Here is a 21,633-nt window from a genome sequence, read left to right on the forward strand (position 1 = left end):
TACGTCATGTTAATAATTAAATCATGAAGGCAAAATGTCTCCGGAGTCGACTGGATGTCAACAACAAAAGAATGCCATAGTTCACGGCATTTCGATGTTCTGGGGTAGAAAGCGAAAGGAGGTACGTATTGTGTATAACCTATCAGCTCATCATTTAGATATTCAAAGTTAATAAAACAAAGAAATATGCGAAAAAAATGTATTTACACATAAGACATATCGGTATCAATTTCTAGCGAAGGTCAATTTAAATCTGTAGGTGCAAAACTTGTGAATGACAATATTTTGAAAAAATCTCATAGCAAAATTGTCTTAAAATATTGTTATAAAACGAGTTTTTGACAGTTTGGAGGAGGTTTTAGCGAATAAAGTACGGATTGTAGGCGTATGGGTAACCAGTGCCATAATATGGGTAGGCTCCCGCGGTGTAGTAGGGGAAGGCTGTATAGGCTCCGGCACCATAGACGGCCACTTGAGGGTCGGGCTTGGGGTTGGCGAAAGCCACAGCCAACAAGGCGAAGAGAGCGAACTGTAAGAAAAAAAACACATTTAAAATTAATATCAAGGAGACAAAATTAAGACAGAAAAAAAATCTGCGAATTAGGATCAGCCTGGCTGTCCAGTGCGGAAATGCAGCCAGTATTCTTGCCACCATTCCACGTGGGAATGTTTTTTATAGTTATTAGGATAAGTTAGCTTAAATTCCTTATTGTATTCTTCCTCAATATATTATTAAAAAAATAAATAAAGTTATTTATAGGTTATGCACTGAAGCTAAATTTTGGTGGCAACGCACAGTGACTTAAATGCCGCAATACTAAAGAGCGATTTACTATTACTTCAGAAACCCTATGATAAGAGTATTAAATGAAAAGGCATCAAATACAAAAAGCATAGTGACGTCATTCTAAATGCGTTATGGTGGAATAAAAGCTACTAGAAAAGCAATTTAAAAAACAAAAATCTTATAAAAATCAGATTAATATAGAAATTTGCAAACGATGTTTAAGCACCCAGATTAAGGCCAGACGTTTATAGAATAAACATATTCAGATTAAGATGCTATTTCAAATTTATAATGGCTAAAGATAGCGCCTACGCTTGCGGTTAAAGCAAGCGCTGTTTGAAAAGTATTTTTATAGCTAATACCTCCTACGTACAGATTTAGATGCATTTTAACCGCAGAACTCGATTTAAAGCAACGTGAATCCTAGTTAATTAAAGATTATTGACTTAGCAAATGAGACTTTCTTTTATCAAAATTAGTAGTTACATATTGTTGCTGCCTCGTTTGCCAGTTAGTCTATGTGTCTTCGATCAAGAGCTTCTGGGTTTGAATCTTTGAAATACTTTTTTTAGATTTTTTTGTCTGTCTGTCCGTCTGTGTTTTTTTGTTATTCGAGCATCACGCTGAAACTACTGAATGAATTAAAATGGCACTCGGCACGGTTTAATACCATAATACGAAGAAGGTTATAGGATACTTTTTATTGCGAAAATAAAATGAAAAGGGGGTGAAATAGGGGTTGAAAGTTTGTATGGAAAGTCCTTCATTTTTAGAGTCACAATTTTAAAAATTTGTTCATAAATCTTGAAAAAAATACGAAATATAATGTAATTCAAAAATTTTTGAAATTCAACCCCTAAAGCGGTGAATTAAAATAGGGCTTGAAAGTTGGCATTGATTTCTACGTGGACGAAGTTGCGGGCGTCCGCTAATTTTCAGTATAAATTCTCAGCCCTCAGTGGTATGGGAAATTGATGTTACGCCCCCGTGCCTCAAAAACCACGTTAAGCCTGTCCCGATCATTATCATTAACAAATGATAGTAATCGTTAAAAAGTCAAACATTATCGAACTAGGCCCGCCAAGCCGCATTGGAGCAAAGAAAAAATAATGATGTTAGGTAAATTAATATTGGTCTAAGCTCCATAACCCATCTCCTGGGGGGAACTAGCTACCTAGGAGAGCCATGTAATGGGCTATCTATTTTAATAGACTGATCATGATGTTTATAATGTTTATAATGTCCCAACGTTTCATTAACCCCGGGCAGTGGATACGCCTATTCTGTAAGTATTAACAAAGACGAGAGGAATCGTGACTTCACAATGAATAACCGGATTATGTGCTTGTCAGAGTTCTGTAAACTTTATGTATTTTTGGACATCAGAATTTGTAATTACTTTAATAATTAAGCAATATGGCCTTAGAGAAGAACATTTTCTTTGAATCACGAAAATGTAGTGGTTAAATATTTTTATGAACGACATGCAACTAACTAAGCTATCGATAAAATATGAAACACAATGTATAATGAATCACCTATCTATACTAATATCATAAAGAGGAACGATTTCATTGTTTGTTCGTATGTTTTGAATGGGCTCTGAAACTATTGAACCAACTTGAAAAACACTTTTGGGAAGCTACACTATCCCGAGTGCTATAGGCTATATTTTATCCCCGTATTTCTAAAGTGATGACAAAATGGAGACCACAGGTAAAAAGATGGCTAAATTGTGTTAAAGCGGACCTGCAAAAAATGGAAAAATTAGCTGTGTGAGAAAAAAATGTAAAGAATATAAATGAATGGATAAAAGTTGTAGAAGAAACCACGACCCTCAAATGGTTGTAGCGCCGAAGGCAGTAAGTAAAGTATTCCTACTGGAACGGGAACCACACAGGTGAAACCGCGCGGCGTCTGCTAGTATAGGATAAAATTAAAGTTGAAAACTTGTTAACACGCCATTTTTAGGGAACCCTAGGTTAAGTTATATTTACTATAGGTAATATTGAATATATTTGGGTGGGTATAGGTGTTGAAAGTTTACACGAATTATTTCGCGGACGAAGACGCTCATGTTAGCTAGTTTTACTCATTATTCGAATTGAGTTAGCAATCCATACTATTTACGTTATCAACATCATTCATGATCAACCCATATTCGGCTCACTGCTGAGCTCGAGTCTCCTCTCAGAATTAGAGTGGTTAGGCCAATAGTCCACTACGCAGGCCTAATGCGGATTGGCAGACTTCACACACGCAGAGAATTATTAAGAAAAATCTCTGGTATGCAGGTTTCCTCACATGTTTTTCCTTCACCGTTTGAGAGACATGATATTTAATATCTTAAAATGCACACGGCTGAAAAGTTAAAGGTGCATGCCCGGACCGGATTCGAACTTACACTCTCCGGAATTGGAGGCAGAGGTCATATCCACTGGGCTATAATGGCTCTCACTATATCCCTACTAATATTATAAATGCGAAAGTAACTCCGTCTGTCTGTCTGTTACCTTTTCACGGTTAAACGGCTGAACTGATCAAGATGAATTTTGGTATAAATATGGATGTATAAATATGGGAAATGGATAATAGTAAATGGGACCTTGGAGCAAAACGTATGGTACTTTTAGACCCTCTTAAATAAAAATAGAAGGGGTGAAATACGGGTTGAAAATTTGTATAGAAAGTCCTTAATTTTAAGAGTTACAGTTTTAAAAATTTGATCATAAATCATAAAAGAAATACGAAATATAATGTGATTCAAGAATTTTTAAAATTCAACCTCTAAAGTGGTGAAATAGGGGTTGAAAGTTAACATCGATTTCCACGCAGACGAAGTCGCGGGCGTCCGCTAGTGATATAGTAAAATAAGCTAGTAAAATAAGTAACATCATGCAATACATTGCAATAGTCTGGACTAGGCCTAAAAAAACTACCTGACCTTCGTCCTAGATAAGGTTAAAGACCGCATCGCAATACATGTCATTTCAAGTGTAAATCCTTACAGGGGTTGATAAGGCAAATATTTATAACGACTCTCAATACATAATTGAATTTCTCTGTAAGTCAAGATACCAACGAAGTTCCAATTTTCCATTATTGCTTTTTCAACTTCTCTAGTTAAGTATTAACCTTTTGAAGTTTATTGATCATATTAAATAGACTTGAGCTGATTTAAAGACTGCAGTTGTGGGTAATCTTTAGTAATATTGGTAATCTATTATAACTAAATATATTTAATACGATGAGCGATTAAAGTTCTTTGCAATAGGTATAAAACATACAATATATGACCTTTAATAGACAGAATAATTTAAACAAGACCAATATTTAAGCTAGTTTTATATTAGAATACAATCCTAACTTACGTTTTATGTAATTGAAAATGCGTTACGCTTTCACGCCTAAACTACATAAAAGTATGTTACTCTCTGATAACATAGCTTTTATAAACAGGAAAATCAGCTCTGTGGTTTAGCCGTAAAAGCTTAACAGAATTTCTAATATTAATATGGATGATCCTTCCATAAATAAATAAGTGTACATATATATTTCAAAGCTTAGTTTATATAACTAAGCTTTTAAATTTATGTTTATATAACTAAGCTCGTCGAGGAAGTTTTACTGCCATGAATATATCTGAAGGCAGCTTTATCTGTGTTTCGGTTTGAAGAGTATGGTTGCCAGCAGTAGCATGCATTTCACATATGCAATAAAACACTGCATACCCTAAGAAATGTTTTTCTTAATGCTTATCAAGCAAAAATTTTCCCAGTTTACTTAATTTGTCTTACTAGTGCATACCCTGGCCGAGTACCTTATGCAAACCACTGGTTGCAGATTGATCCCTATCTGATTGGTCCTTTCATTGTATATATAAAAATAATAATTTATTTTAATAAAAAGGCTTATGGCTTACCAGTCTGAACAGCATTGTGATAGTTTCGCTTGGAAGAGTTTTCTCAAGTGATACCCATGGAGCAAATGCTCTGGTTTATATACAATAATCTCCGACCACGCCTTGATCACCTGTAGTTAAGTTGTTATGCATTGATAAAAACCGTCCTTGATCTTCAAAGTACTTGCATATTCTATGCAATTGTAAGTAATCGATATCCTTATTAGGTAATTCACGTCATCTCTATGCATTTTAGAGTCATGCTTAACTTACTTCTAAACGGAAGCTGAAAAAGTTAGCAAGATTTGTGTTTACTAGTGATCAGCATAGTTTATCGCATCAATACAGTAGGCCGTGCTGGCCTATTCACTATTTTAGTGTTTATTATCAACCTATTAAAATGAACATCATTCACATCATCACAATAGAGATGATTACAGTTTTTAAATTGTATATAAATTAAGAGTATGCTAATAGTAAACCAATTTTGCAAAAGGAACAAGGTATATGCGATCATTACTTTCGAAGCTACAGGGATTTTAATGGTCAGATTTGCGGCGCTGCCGCGGATCCCTGAAAAACGCTCCATACAAAATGGCACGAACTAATGACGTAGTAGGTAATGTAATGATAGTTAGATTTGTATGTGCGTTCAAACAAAATTACTAGTACCTTTATTATTTGTGCGTTTATGTTTATAGTTCATATAAATGTCACATTTAATGTAAGGAAGATAAATTAGTTAACATTGACCCTATGTACTCGAATGTATCATAAAAATTAATATATTCAAACCCAGTCATCATCCCCATTGACAAAATGTCATCTACCTAATATAAGATAGTTACATATTAATACGAGTATGCGAAAGGCCATCACGACATGTCGAAGACCGCTTGACGCACAAAGTTGAAATTTGGCAGGGATGTAGTTCGTAGGTTGAAGACGATTTTGCGAGATGGCCGAGTTAAGGAGGTCTAAGGGCGGACAAGGTCGCGGTCTTCCGCTAGTTTCGGATATGTCGACTAACATACGTCAAAGATAGTGAATTAGCCTGCAGTAGTGATGCGTTATGGTATGCTGATATTAGTTTATAGATGAATCTTGTAAAATCTCTCTTAGGACATGGAATATAAAGCAAAAATTTACCACGATGCTCCAACGTTGGTTTGGCGACGTTGACTCTGTAAAGACTCTGGTATTGTTTGGTTAGCCTAGATATGTGGCTTCTGGGTCGAGCTACCAAATATTGGCCTGTTCTTTCATCTAAGAAATTTTTAGTAAAAATTCTCAGAGCGGAGTTGGGAAGTTGTCTGTGTTACACCCTTGTGCCTCAAAATGTAGTCCCGGTCATTATATTACTAACATATGACAGTGATCGTACAGAGTCAAAAATTGACACTCTGCCATCCAACCCGCATCGAAGCAGTGTGGCGGGCCTAAAATCAATATCTTTTGTCCTATATGGAACTTAATCATGCAATGGAGCGTTAAAATAGGCTGATAATGATGCTCATCATCATCATCATCATTATCAACCTATATTTAACTCATCTCTTCATTATCATTATCCAATCCGCATTGGGCGAGCGTGATGGACTATTGGCTTAACCTCTCTCATTCTGAGAGGAGACTCGAGCACAGCAATGAGCCGAATATGGGTTGATAATGTTGATGATATAAATAAAAGCCTTTGTATTTTTGTTTCACCTAGCATTTTATGGATATATTTTATGGATCATAAACCTTAATAAGCATTATGTACTTGTAACTCTACCTACTCTTTATCTAATTACTGCTTTGTTGTAGAAACCAGTTCCAATTAACATACCTACATATCCATATATTAGCCGATATGAATACTTGCAGGATACCCTTGATTAATATTAACTTCAATGTAGTTCATACTATAACGATGTATAATCATAAAAAAGCATTTCCCATTGTGGCTTTATAACGGCACAAGCGGACGCCCGCGATTTTTTATCTATAAAATGTATGTGTTTATCCAGAGTAAAATCTATTTCCATTCCGAAATTCAACCAAGTCGCTTCAGTAGTAGCGGCGTTAAAGAGTAACAAACATCCAAACAAACATACATCCATACAAACTTTCGCGTTTATAATATTAGTAGTATATACTTTATATTCCCTATTATTATTTTTTTTAATAACAGAAAGTATACCTAAATAATCGCAAATTCAAATTCAAATTCAAAATTCATTTATTTCAAGTAGGCTCAGTTTACAAGCACTTTTGACACGTCAGTTGACTATTTGTAAAGATTCTACCACCGGTTCGGAAGGCAGGTTCTGCTGAGAAGATACCGGCAAAAAACTCAACAGTTGCTCTTTTGAAAAAGTCATACAGTATTACAATTTACATTTGATAATAATTAAATTACAATTTCTTATAGTTTTATTTCCTGTGTGAAGGTGAAAGCTGATCCAATGGTCTCCAAGCACCTTTGTCGTTAAGGAACTCATCAATAGTGTAGTAACCTCGACTAAGTAAATATTTTTTAACACATTGCTTAAAGTTGTGCATTGGCAAGTCCATCACAGTCTTGGGGATCTTGTTATAGAAGAGTACACCCAAACCTACAAAATATTTTTTAACTCTTTGGAGACGATATGCAGAAATAACTAACTTATGCCCGTGTCTAGTAAGACGTGGGTTTAAATCTCCTTTTCGTTTGTACAAATTAATATTTTGTCTTACATAAACTATACTGTTATATATATACTGACAGGCTACTGTTAAAATGCCTATTTCTTTGACTCGCGTGATTTTAGTTGATATGCAACGTAAAAGTTTGTCAAAAATTTGTTGGTTTAGGAAAATTTTAAAAATGAAGGATCTTGATCCATTTTTATTTCTACAGAATGACTTTATACGCGTATTGTCAAACCAAGCACATCTCAAAGTCCTAAGATTAATAAAATCAAAGATGTGATTTAAGATACAGAGACACTTGAATCGGGTGAACAATGTATTTTTAAATGATACCAATATTTTCACGCGCCGCCTAATAATTTAACATTTTGGTACATTTTTACCATCTTGAATATCAATAAAGCTCAAAGTTACACGTGGAAACATTGAAGGTGTTTGCATAATGCATAGGTCTAGTAGACGTAATTACTAAAGCCTGCATAAGGCCGGTATACCACTGGCGTTTTGTGAACGGTAGTGTTTCTGGGACGTTGGAACTGTCAAAGCTACACAAACTCGATAATTTATGGCTGCTACTAAAAACAAGTTAAACAAAAACAAATTTGCTAATATTTTGATGGGAGTCGTTGATAGCAACTTCCCAATAAACTTATTAGAAATGTATTTAGAATACGCATGTTATTTCATAACCTATTTATTTTAAATTATGTATTGTTTTTTTTATAAATTGTTATTCTAAATATATTAACTATATCAAATCGTTCTAAGCTTATTAATCAAGTTTATTTTCACTAATTTAAGAACAAGTTTATTATAATTATTATTAAGTGTGAAATGATTAGCGGTTTATACCCTCATTTTTTTTTTCTTTTTGTTAGTAAAGAGTGCACATCGAGTATGGCTTTATTATGGATTTGCAGTTTTTCTTTAACAAATTGTAAATTATTTTAATAATTCAAAACTAAACAACAATTTTTTTGCATTTGCATTGCAATTGATATTTTAAATGTAAGTTAATAATAAAACATAAATTTAAATCGTTCATTAAGAAACAGCTTCAACAACAACATCAGTAGCTTCATGGACGTCGCAACTGACAAACTTTTTTAACAGTCGTCGGAGAAACTCTAAAGCTCGCAAATCGCCAGTGTGATAGCGGCCTTATAGTACAAGTGTAACTAGTAACTACATAACATTTAGTCCTACAATGTTGTGGTACCGTCTACACAACTTTGTCTGTGCAGACATTATACATAACAACTTTATTGTTAGCGAAATATTAGGCGCACTACAAACCTGGACACTACAAGTTTTTATATCTAAGTCGATAGTAAGTGAGATTATTAGGGTTATTATTTTAGTCCTTTTAGCAAGTTTTATATAAAAACGGATATCTAAAGCTGCTCTAGTAGATCTAACCAAATTTGGCTAGGCAGGGAGAACAATACGAGCGGAGAAGTGAAGTGTTGGTTAACTGTCTAAGATATCCTTAACCCTACACCCATTAGTCCAATTCCAAGGAAGGCTCTGCTGCGCACGGTGAATCCGCATGGAATGCTAATATGTTCATTTCGTCTCTCCTAGTTGGTCCACTGTGGCTATGGATCAGAAGGTTCTTGTACTGGATCGGGCTGTAGAATAGTGAGCTTTTCTTTCTTCTACAAATAAAAATTCTCAGCTCGGAGTTGGGAAATTGGTGGTGATATTCCCTCGTGCCTCGGAGAGCACGTATAACTCAGTACCCAGTACAACTCTCTCCCAAACTTAACCTATTTATTTTTTTGTCGTTTATGTAATCCTTTCAGTTAAATGCCTAGCATACGCGTTATTGCTTCACCTGCGTAGGTAATTTCCGTGGAAATTTAGGGACATAATATTGCCTATATTACTCGCTGGCAATGTAACCATCATTTGTTGATGGTCTTTAAAATTCGTTTAGCGGTTTAGCCATGAAAGCATTATAAACAAACAAAGTCACTTTCCTATTTGAATATACTAGTAGACGCGGAGCTGTTTCATCCATGGTTCCCGTTCCCGTAGGAATACGGGGATAAAATATAGCCTATGTTACTCGCTAATGATGTAGCTTTCCATAAAAACCGTTTAGTGTTACCGTAAGAACGTAACAACCAAACAGTTAAACAAACCTTCGCATGTATTATGTAAGTATAAATGTCCTTAGAAAAATCCACAGACTATATTACGAGTACAGTCTTGATGCTCTGTATCGTCGACAGACTGTAGCTACGTTTGTACAAAGACTTACTGCTTCCTGTTTGGTACAAGTTTATAATGATTTCGCGTTTGAGTAAAGAGCAAGTTCAACTAGTACAGTTTACCTATTACGTTTTGTCATAGGTACCCACAATATTACAAGTTTTTATGGATATGACCTCTGCCTCGATTCAGGAGGGTGTGGGTTCGAATCTAGTCCGGGCCATGGACCTCCAACTTTTTCATAAATTAAATATTACGTGTCTCAAACGGTGAAGGAAAAACATCGTGAGGAAACCTGCATACAAAAGAATTTTCTTAATTATCTGCGTGTGTGAAGTCTGCCAATCCGTGTTGGGTCAGCTATTAGCCTAACCCTATCTGAGAGGAGACTCGAGCTCAGCAGTGAGTCGAATATGGGTTGATATTAATAATAATAATGTGTGGGTAAAATCTTAGAAGCTAAAGGAGAAACCCGGTCTCCATACGAACTCGGGCGCAAATTATACAAATAATTCAGAGCTGTAAATTAGCCTTAGATACACAAAAAAGTTTATACATTAATAAAAGTCAGTATATTTTGGTAACATACTATATTTTAAATATTGTACAAAACAAAAATTAAAAAAAAAATCCCTTACTATCGTGCGTTAAAGGCTCGCACACATAGACTATAGAAGAATGGCGTCGTTGAATTAGCAGCGACATCGCATACACGTGTGTTCATGACTTTATAACTCATATTACAAAATACCTCAACATAAAAAAAAAAGTTTTACATCGAATTGAACTTATTAGTAAATCATAAACTAAACGCTATTGAAATCAGTAAGCCCCGTAACTGCCATAGTTGTATGGATAGCTCGAGTAGCCCCCATAACCGCCGTAGGACAGGGGGTTAGAGTAACCCGAATAACCCCCGTATCCAGGGTAGGCACCAGGGTACCCGCTGTACCCATAGCCGGAGTACAGCTGTGGCCTGGCCAGGGCTACTGCAATGATGGCGAAAAGGAACACCTGGAAATAATTACAGGAAAATTAATTCAAAGCAAATAGGCTACATAATTATCTCGTTTCAACGTCCACTCCACTGAACGAACCGATCCGGGATATCGACGTCCTCCGTGGCGCAGTGGTATGCGCGGTGGATTTACAAGACGGATGTCCTGGGTTCGATCCCCGGGTGAACTGATGTAGGTTTTTTTAATTGGTCCACGTCTGGCTGGTGGGAGGCTTTGGCCGTGGCTAGTTACCACCCTACCCGCAAAGACGTATCGCCAAGCGCGATTTCGTGTAGAAACCGCAAGGGTGTGGATTTTCATTCTACTCCTACCACGTTAGCCCGCTTCCATCTTAGATTACATCATCACTTACCATCAGATGAGATTGTAGCCAAGGACTAACTTGTAAAGAATAAAAAAACTTTTTACCGAAAGTTTCACTTGTACGAAATTGAGATTCTACAACAGAAAACATATGTACTGTTTCTCAACTTCTCAAATCTCAAATGTCATCCGGTGCTTACTGACAACACTTCGTGGATATAATACAGTAGTAGATGGCATTTCAGTTGTTTATTTTTAATAGTTGGTAATAAAGATCAAGTTAGTAAATAGGCCAGCTGAACCAAATAATAAAATATAATATATTAAACTAAAGGAATTCAAAACATAAGTTATCCCTATTGCAAATAAAAAATCTTGAAATTATTTATATTTTGGTTTTTTTTCATTATTTTTTTTAAGTATATATTTTTGCAATAGTAGAACATAAACATAAACATAAATAAAATGAAAATTAATGATTCTATACACTCACCAATTTGGCAAACATTTTTATTTGAAATCCACAAAATTTGCAGTGAGGTTAAGGCTACTTCCACCCTTAGGTTTCACAATCGTACTGTTAAATTTTTATTATTTGATCGGAATTTATACATGACAAGTGTCCTTGAGGCCTTCGACCATAACGGAGAACTATACAAACTATACAAAGAAGTGTTGGGATTCGATGTAAATTAAGACTTCAGAAAAACGTACCTCGTACGAGCATCACATCTAAAATAAGTTGTTCATTGTTTCACTTAAATGTTTGAGCGAACATGAGTCGAATATGGTAGCATATCATTTAGTTTTATCACCATTATACATATATGGATAACTCGAGCATTTTGCAGATGTACAAATACGAATATCATCATTATTAAAAGCCGCTGGACATCTACTGCTGGACAAAGGCCTCTTGCATAGACTTCCTAACACCACGGCCTTAAGCCGCCAAGATCTAGCGGCTCGACCAATACTGCGCTTTATGGTGCGGGGAGCCATTCCAGCACCTCGGGACTCCAACGGCCTTCCACTGTTCGAATTGCCACTTCAGCTTCACGACTCACTATGTCAGTGATTTCTGATTTGATCACACAGAAAAACTCAAAAGCATAGCTCGCTCCATCGCCCTCTTTGAACATTCCTATTAGGCGTATCTAGATAAGATCTTCAATGTACAGAATTGGAACTTTTAGAGTTTTATTATAAGCTGCTGAGCTCGAGTCTCCTTTTAAAATGAGAGGGGTTAGGCCAATAGTCCACCACGCTGGCCCAATGCGGATTGCAAAACTTCACACACGCAGAGAATTAAGAAAATTCTCTGGTATGCAGGTTTCCTCACGATGTTTTCCTTCACCGTTTGTGTCACCATTTTTTTTAAATATATATATAGAAAAATATTTGTGTTAAAAACATTGCTTATTAATTTGTTATTTCCATTGTACATTTTAAAACTATAAATAATTTAATATTTGTACCTTTTGCCGTGGAGACCCTTGGGCCATGGAGTCGCAGTGCCAAAAATTTTATCGAATAATTTCACCGCGGCTAGTTGCCTCGACTGGTGACAGAAGAGCTGGCTCATTTTTTGCGCAAATCATCATCATCGGATCAGCCTGGCTGTCCAGCGCTGAAATGCAGCCAGTATTCTTGCCACCATTCCACGTGGGCATGATTTGTGTAGTTATTAGGATAAGTTAGCTTAAGTTCCATATTGTATTCTTTCTCAATAAAAAAAAAAAAAATTAATAAGATGTAACTCAATATCGCCTAAAATGTTAATTCACTTTGCCTTTCCAACGACATATTGTTGAACTACATAAGTTATGTTTTATTGTTTTCTGACACGAAAATCAATGTACAATTTTTCGTAGAAAAACTTGCGACAAATTGATAGAATTCGCTATAAGCAATATAAGGCTTTTCCGGATAATATTGATAACATACAAGGGACAATGAACTCGTATACGTAGTACGTGCTGATATTGTAAAGTCACCCGGTGATATTACAAACAACCCTTCCTATAAGCGAAGGTTATATATGGATTAGGAAGGCTTAGACGATTATGTAAATATTTCATACTAGTAGGCGACCCACGGTTTCACCCGCGTAAATCCCGTCTTCAAGCGAAAACGGAAATGAAATATGGCCTATATATATATAAGTCTTATTCTGTTGATAGACGACTAGCAAACGTCACGCGGTTTCATCCGCATGGTTCCCGTCCCCGTAAGAATACAGGGAGAAAGTTAGTATAGCTTCCAGTGAAAGATATTTCAAATCGATCCAGTAGTTTCAGAGCCCAACGCAAACAAACAAACAATCAAATTTTTCCTCTTTATAGTACTAGTCTATATGATTTTCCATTTACGTGCTTTAGTCCGTCAATTTCAACTATAAAAAATCAAGGTCATACCGTGATTTATCAATATAATTTCTAGACACGTACAATCTATGAACTAGTACCTACTGCAGATATTGTTTTGTTACTTGTATCAATAAAATACAAGTGTTAGATTTAAATGACGTAGAAAAATAACAATAAAACTTTGCAAGTCATCATATATATGGTTTTAAAAGAGCTACTGCTTATTACTATCTCTTTTCAGCAGAACCTGCCTTCCGAACCATTTACAAATAGTCTAATTTGACGTATCATTAGTGGTTGTAAACTAAGCCTACTCAAAATAAATAATTATTGATTTTATTTTGACCTGCGACACTTTTAGGCGTAACTAGGTAACCAAGGGCCCTGGTGCAAATAAAAAAATGGAGTCCACTACCATCTTAACTTTGTTAGGTTTTATCAAGTGAAAATATTCATCAGCACTTTTTCGTTTTCGAAATTTTCTAAGTTCAGTTTGATTTTCTGTAATAATTCGAGGTCCCCTAAGCTTGAGAACCTCGTAACGTTGCACCCCCTAGGCCCTGGGTAGCTACCCCATTACGTTGAGCTAAAAACATTATCTTTTAATTCAAAACATGTAAGTAATGGGTCCTTTGTTTTGTTTAATTTATTATAATATTTATTTACAAAATTATTATGTTATCATTTATTTATTGTATTATTATTTATAATTGGCTTATTTTTGCTTTCTACTTGGAATATTTTTGTATTTAATTTACGTTTCTGTCTCTTTTTAATATTTGTCGATGTTTGTTAGAGGCGCTCCGCACGTCTCGATACCGTCCAAACGTCACCTTAATGGCTCCACGGAAGATCAGCGCGGTGTCCCCACGGACACTGCAATATGCTGAGTGGAGACCCTTTTAGGATCACATCATGCAAGTTGCAATGTATTTAATTTATTGCTTTTTTTCTCTCTTTTCTTTGTATGATGTGTATTCTGAATAAACTTTTCTTTCATTCTTTTTTCTTAAAACTTCCCATTTCTGTTTCAATCACGCAGAGATACTGCAAGCATAGCTGTATCGCACGCTGATTTTCCATGTAACTTTTAGTTAGCGATCAATTAATAAGATTTAAGCATCTTCGCAAGTAATAGGATTAAATATAAAGACAATGAGTCAAAAATTACAAATAAAATACAAACTATTTGATTTCTTGTTATCCATTGCTATGCTAATTAACTAAGCCTCTAAAATACGTACAACCTTTATAGTTACTTATGCAGTATCATAAATAATAAATTGGCTATTAAATTCAAATTAGCTTACTTCAAGCAGGCTTAAATATTACTGTCGTAATTATTGTTTAAAAAAACCGTGAAAAACCAGTGAACATGACCTCTGCCTCCGATTCCGGAGGGTGTGGGTTCGAATCCGGTCCAGGGCATACACCTCCTACTTTTTAGTTGTGTGCATTTTAAGAAATTAAATATCACATGTCTCAAACGGTGAAGGAAAACATCGTGAGGAAACCTGCATACCAGAGAATTTTCTTAATTATCTGTGTGTGTGAAGTCTGCCAATCCGCATTAGGCCAGCCTGGTTGACTATTGGCTTAATCCCTCTCATTCTGAGAGGAGACTCGAGCTCAGCAGTGAACCGAATATGGGTTAATGACGACGTACGTGCGCCGTATTTGCGCACGTACAAAACGGTGGGCGATCACTTATCGATCGATCAATAGTCCACCACGCTGGCCCAATGCGGATTGGCAGACTTCACACACGCAGAGAATTAAGATAATTCTCTGGTATGCAGGTTTCCTCACGATGTTTTCCTTCGCCGTTTGAGACACGTGATATTTAATTTCTTAAAAAGCACACAACTGTAAAGGCATGGTCACGCGACCAGCGCGCGTGAGGAGACCACGTTCAAGGAGCGACGGGCGAACGAATCCCTTCAAGCGAAAGTATTATTAGAATCGCGGTTACTTTACACAGCACCTAAAAGTTTTTTTTTTTTTAATTTATTCTTTGCAAGTTATCCCTTGACTACAATCTGACATGGTAAATAATGATGTAATCTAAGATGGAAGCGGGCTAACTTGTTAGGAGGAAGATGAAAATCAACACGCCTTTCGTTTTCTACACGGCGTACCGGAACGCTAAATCGCTTGGCGGTACGTCTTTGCCGTTAGGGTAGTAACTAGCTACGGCTGAAGCCTTCCACCAGCCAGATCTGGACCAATTGAGAAAACCTCATTCGGGACAGCCGGGGATCGAACCCAGTACCTCCGTCTTGTAAATCCACCGCGCATACCAATCCAAACCAAACCAATAATGATTTTTAGTCAACCTAATCACCAGGAAATTCTGATTCAACTAATTGCAATATATTTTTAACGTACCAAATTTGATATAAAACACTTTTCATCCTATAAACAGATGGGTGAAGATCGTTTCTAACACTGATCTTCTACCAACGGTATCTGGACTTTTTATAACATCTATGCATTATAATAAATTAAAAAATAAAAATTACGATGCTGTGTAGAAACCGAAAGGGGTGTGGATTTTCATCCTGCACCTTACAAGTTAGCCCGCTTCCATGACTACATCATCACTTACCATCAGGTGAGATTGTAGTCAAGGGCTAACTTTTAAATAATAAAAAAATAATAATAATAAAACAAAAACAATAAATTAATTTATAATTATAACATCGTTTAATATAAAAAGGCGGCCGGATAATATTTAATCATGCTACAGTTTTACAATCATCGTAACATTCTAACGCACAAACACAGGATTAGGGTAAGCAGAGTACGTATACGGAGTAAGCACCGGAGCTGAGTAAGCAGAGACCGAGGGTACGGCAGACGCTGGGTACAGGTAGTTGAGGGCTGGAGAGTAAGTCAAGTACTGAGGCTTGGGGTCAGGGTGCGGGGCAGCGAACGCCACAGCAAGCAAGGCGAAAAGGAAGATCTGAAAAAGTCAAATAATAATATTATAGTAAGCTATGTATTGCCCAGACAGGGAGACAGGGACACATGGAAAAAAATGGAGGAGGTATATGCCCAAGAATGGGCGTAATAATGAATAAGTTAATTAAAGTAATTTGTCTGTGCAATTATAGACGAAGTTATAAAGACGAGAAACTACCGGAAACACATTATGAAAGATGGCACTCTAGAAATCTGTCGAGCGTGTCATCGTCCTGGGGAGTCCTTCAGGCATATTGTGATGCCCTACTATAGGTATGACCCAGCGTCAGTTTTTGAAAATAGCAGTGCATTGCTCTACTAGGACTGAACGATTATCACTGACAGGTATATTGTTGCCAATAGACCTGATATAGTGCTAGTCGATCGGTCAGTGCGTCGTGCAATAATTGTTGATATTACTGTTCCACATGACGATAATCTGGTTAAAGCCGAAAAAGAAAAAGTATCAAAATACTTGGACTCACGAGATTACTGCTATGTGGAATGTTGAGTCAACTATTATTGTTCCGAAAGTTGTTTCAGTCAAATGGTCTTATAGCAAAAAGCTTCGACCAACATCTTAAGAAGCTTTCACTTGGATCAAGAATCGGATACGGAAGGCAGTGAGTGATTCTTGAGACGGTGCGTATTGTGAGGAAGTTCGCAATCTGGAGCACTGACCACCGGTTGCTTGGGCACTCAAGTGTCCGGCGAGAGGGTTATTTATTTTTTATAATTTTTTAATAGTGTTTGGCTGAGTACCCATAACACAGGTAGACTTATCTTGAAGCTACCATAGTGATGTGTGAAGTATATTTAAGTAAAGTATATGTATCTTACCAATTTGTAGAACATCGTGAATCGTTAAATACGAATACATTGCATGATTTGTCAAAGGACCATTATATACTAAAATCATAACCTTGAACTTCTAACATAATGGCTATTGAAAAAAATAAGACATGGTTTTAAATCTATATTGTGACAACTGAGCTATCACGGAAGCTAAAGCTGAGAATACACTGAAGGTTAATTTAATTCACCATTTTATCTATAAGAAAATAAATAAAAAAAACACTAATTAAAATGACAAGTAAGATAATTAATTTGTTATTGTTTAATAAAGTTTTTGTTACAATAAAAGGGCCTTCGTTTCTGACGAAAAAAATACGAATTATAATTTTATTGTTTCACATACAAATTCAACGTTTAAATATATATACCTACTGTAGTGTTAGTATCTACTAAATAGATACATATATTCACTGTGTCATATATACTCGGAGTGAAGGGGTAAAGAGAAAGAGCTCTCTGTCATTGTCGTTGGTGGAGATCGGACGTCCGGTGCAGGCCATAATAGTGTAGTGATGAAGCCGTGATTTACTCTATTACAGTAAGGACAAGGGACCTTACACATGCCTCACACTATAAAGCTGTATAATTTTGAAGATATCTGACTGATTCGATCACGAAGAGCTTGATAGCTGGGTCCATTACCCGCTGTGTTACTTTGAGCCTTCTTATGAGGCCCATAGTTAGCGACCAAGTCTCGGATCCGTAGGTCATCACTGACAAGTGACAACACGCACCGTTCGAAGACTTTCGTCTTCTTATAATATTACAAAACTGTATAAATCTAACGATACCTTATTTTTACTCTTTACAAGTTAGACCTTGACTACAATCTCATCTGATGGTAAGTGATGATGCAATCTAAGATGAAAGCGGACTAACTTGTTAGGAGGAGGATGAAAACCTACATCCCTTTCGGTTTCTACACGAAATCGTACCGGAACGCGGAATCGCTTGGCGGTACGTCTTTGTCGTTAGGGTGGTAACTAGCCACGGCCGAAGCCTCCCACCAGCCTTCTTAGTAAAACAAAAATACTTGAAATTATTAAAAGTGGGATTTATCAATTTATCATAATAAATGACCTAGTTTGGTTGTAGTACGCGGCTTTTTACAAATTTTGTTAAGCTTAATTGACAAAAGCCAAGATATAATAATAAAGCTATAAATAAAAAAAAGGAATGTTACCGAAAATAAATCATCATTGTATTGTCAAATTCATATTGTACTGCCATATCTCAACCTACTCACTAAGTCGATTCAGTATATTCACAGTCTTAAAGTACATACTACGAATGACATCCTTGTATGGTGCTGTACCATACAAATCATCTTGCTCTAATTATACTGTTTTGTCGTTCACTATTGTTACTATTGTTTGAACAAGTACGCCTACGAAGACGGAAACTTACCTACATCGATTAATCGTGCTTAAAAACTTTTCAACCGATTTCAAAAAAGAGGAGGTTCTCTCAATTCGACGTGTATGTTTTTTTTTCATTGTTTGTTACCTCATAACTTCGTCATTTATTAACCAACTAGCTGATGCCGCGCGGTTTTACCCGCGAGGTACCTGTTCCAGTAGGAATACGGAGCTAATATATAGCCTTCTTCGATAAATTAGCTATCTAACACTGAAATAATTTTTCAAATCGGTAAAGTAGTTCCTGAGATTAGCGCGTACAATCAAACAAACAAACTCTTTAGCTTTATAATACTAGAATAGATTGTGAAAATTATTTTTATGTTAGAAGGAGTACTCTTTTAGAGAGTACCAGAAATTTGCGATTGAACTGAAATTGTAGAACTTTGTATATCACTATCATTACATAGTACAAAACAAAGTCGCTTTCACTGTCCCTATATCCCTATGTCCCTATGTATGCTTAAATCTTTAAAACTACGTAACGAATTTTGATGCGGTTTTTTTTATAGATAGAGTGATTGAAGAGGAAGGTTTATAAGTATAACTAACGACCCGCCCCGGCTTTGCACGGGTGCAATGCTCATACTAAATACGCTACAGAAAAACTGTAAACGTTGTAAAATCGCACGGGTATCACACTAATATTTTAAAGGCGAAAGTTTGTGTGTGTATGTGTGTATGTTTGTTCCTCCTTTACGCTGCGGCTATTGAAATGATTTGGCTGAAATTTGAAATGGAAATAGATTTCACTCTGGATTAACATAGGCTATTTTTCATCCCGGAAAAATCCATAGTCCCCGTGGGATTTGTGAAAAACGAATTCAACGCGGATGAAGTTGCGGACGTCCGCTAGTATTTAATATTTTACTGGATAAAACCTAACCAGTTTAGATAGTACTGGGGCCCCATTTTTTTATTCGCACCAGAGCCCTTGGTTACCTGTTACACTGGTAACCTGTAGTAGATCGTTAAAAATTAATTAATTAAAACTTTCTTACCCTTAGCATGATTTCATGTTGGGCGGATTTGGATTTGGATTTAAGCACGTGTTGATTTTGAAACTAATAAATACACCTGTATCGGATTAAACACGTGATCCAGGTATTTGCGTACTAGTTTGAAACGTTTAATATTAGGTATTACCAACCCTTTAAGTGCAACAATATGTTGCGAATTCTACGAACTACGAGTAGATGGAATCAAAGAGTTTCTCCTACGTACCTACCAGCTTCACGTGATTTTATGTTAATTAGTAAAGCTTCAATAGCTTAACACGTTTCTAGTGGGAATGATTTATATATAGTTAGCTTGTATACAGGGTCTTTTTAGCCCCATAACCTTTTCTAATTTATGTTTGACTTTATTATGTCATATAAACACATAACTACCAACTAAGGTAAATATAACACAAATTCTGGCTTGTCTCACAACTCATCATTATCAACCCATATTCGGCTCACTGCTCATTCGAGTCTCCTCTCAGTATGAGAGAGGTAAGGCCAATAGTCAACTACGCTGGCCCAATGGCGGACTTCACAAGAAAATTAAGAAAATTCTGTGGTATGCAGGTTTCCTCACGATGTTTTTCCTTCACCGTTTGAGACACGTGATATTTAATTTCTTAAAATGCACACAACAAAAGTTGTAGGTGCATGCCCCGGTCCAGATTCGAACCCACACCCTCCGGATTAGGTGGCGGAGATTTGTTTTTTAATTCATACCGACCCGTGTTTTGCATACCAGATTATTATCACGATCAGTTAAATTGCAATAACTAAAATACAATAATGGGTTTTTGTGTCGTTTCTTATATTGTATGACTAGTAGACACCCGTGTCTTTGTCTATGACAAAATCGATTTTTATTTACATATTTTGTTCCCCTAAAATTTATAGGAAAAATTATCAATAGTTATTTTGTATTTTAACCTTAAATACTATTTTCCAATAATTAAATTTGATATATAAAGGACTTTTATATTATACTTGTTGTCGCCGCGAAGCAACGACGCCGCCGCATTTTAATAAATAGTTTATTAGGTTAATTATAAAATGTGAAATATGTAAATGTATGTAAATAACAATAACATAGACTAAAAATACTTAAATTGGCAGCACTGTCTAGTTCGCCTGACATCGTGCAACATCGCTATTGGCTTCCCCCAAAAGTTGAACTCATGATTGGCTCCCGCCAACAGTGAATGTTTGTAAAAGGATTGATGGTGGGAGATTGCAACGGAGGTGGTCAGGACCTCTGATAATTGAGTTAGCTGAGTATCGACTGTCGTCTTGTTACAAGTGTTCAAGTTAAAGTATTTTCTGTAGTTTAGACTAAAGAAGTTAGGCTGTGGAAGTGTTGTTTAGTGTATCCGAAATAATTATAATGATACTAACGTGCCGATTATATACGTTAATTAAACATCATCATCATCATTATCAAGTAATATTCGGCACACTGCTGAGCTTGAGTCTCCTCTAAGAATTGGGGGGGTTTGGCCAATAGTCCACCACGCTGGCCCAATGCGGATTGGCAGACTTCACACACGCAGAAAATTGAGAAAATTTTCTAATACGCGGGTTTCGTCACGATGTTGTTCCTTCACCATTCGAGACACGTAATATTTAATTTCTTAAAATGCACACAACTGAAAAGTTGGAGGTGCATGTCCCGTACCGGATTCGAACCCACACCCACCGGAATCGGAGACAGAGGTCATATCCACTGGGCTATCAAGGACTTTCATATTATACTTTAATTAATAAAGAGTAATATTTTCTAATAAAGTTTCTTGTTCTATCATCATCTCCTTACCCTTATCCCACTTAAGTGGGGTCGGAAAAATATATCAATCTTTTCCATTCGTTTCTATTACTCGTCAACTCATCATCCACTCCTTTTACACACATGTCCTCTTTCACACAATCCAACCATCTCTTCTTTGGCCTTCCTTTCCTCTTATGACCTTCCACTTGCACATTCAACATTTTTCTAGTAATATGACTTTCCTCTCTACGCATTAAAGTTTCTTGTTCTATATACTCTCTATTTACTCTATGGCAAAATATACAATTTTTCCAATCTGATATGAAGATTTAGATATTAGAGCGCTTGAACGAACGAA

The 21,633-nt window shown here is 36.1% G+C and overlaps 3 long non-coding RNA genes across 3 annotated transcripts; all 3 read right to left on the reverse strand.

The window, feature by feature from the left end:
* Positions 1-185: 185 nt before the first annotated feature.
* On the reverse strand, positions 186-4,819 carry LOC112044949 (uncharacterized). Its single transcript, XR_002886778.2, has 2 exons — positions 4,710-4,819; positions 186-529 (listed from the first exon to the last, which is right to left on the reverse strand). It is a non-coding gene; the product is annotated as an uncharacterized LOC112044949 (long non-coding RNA).
* Positions 4,820-10,156: 5,337 nt separating this feature from the next.
* LOC112044965 (uncharacterized) lies at positions 10,157-11,649 on the reverse strand. The gene is made up of 2 exons (XR_002886779.2): positions 11,397-11,649; positions 10,157-10,595 (listed from the first exon to the last, which is right to left on the reverse strand). It is a non-coding gene; the product is annotated as an uncharacterized LOC112044965 (long non-coding RNA).
* Positions 11,650-15,955: 4,306 nt separating this feature from the next.
* Positions 15,956-21,633, reverse strand: LOC112044918 (uncharacterized). The gene is made up of 2 exons (XR_002886776.2): positions 17,077-21,633; positions 15,956-16,237 (listed from the first exon to the last, which is right to left on the reverse strand). It is a non-coding gene; the product is annotated as an uncharacterized LOC112044918 (long non-coding RNA).

Source organism: Bicyclus anynana, chromosome 15 (genome assembly GCF_947172395.1).
Source record: "Bicyclus anynana chromosome 15, ilBicAnyn1.1, whole genome shotgun sequence".
Lineage (NCBI taxonomy): Eukaryota > Metazoa > Arthropoda > Insecta > Lepidoptera > Nymphalidae > Bicyclus > Bicyclus anynana.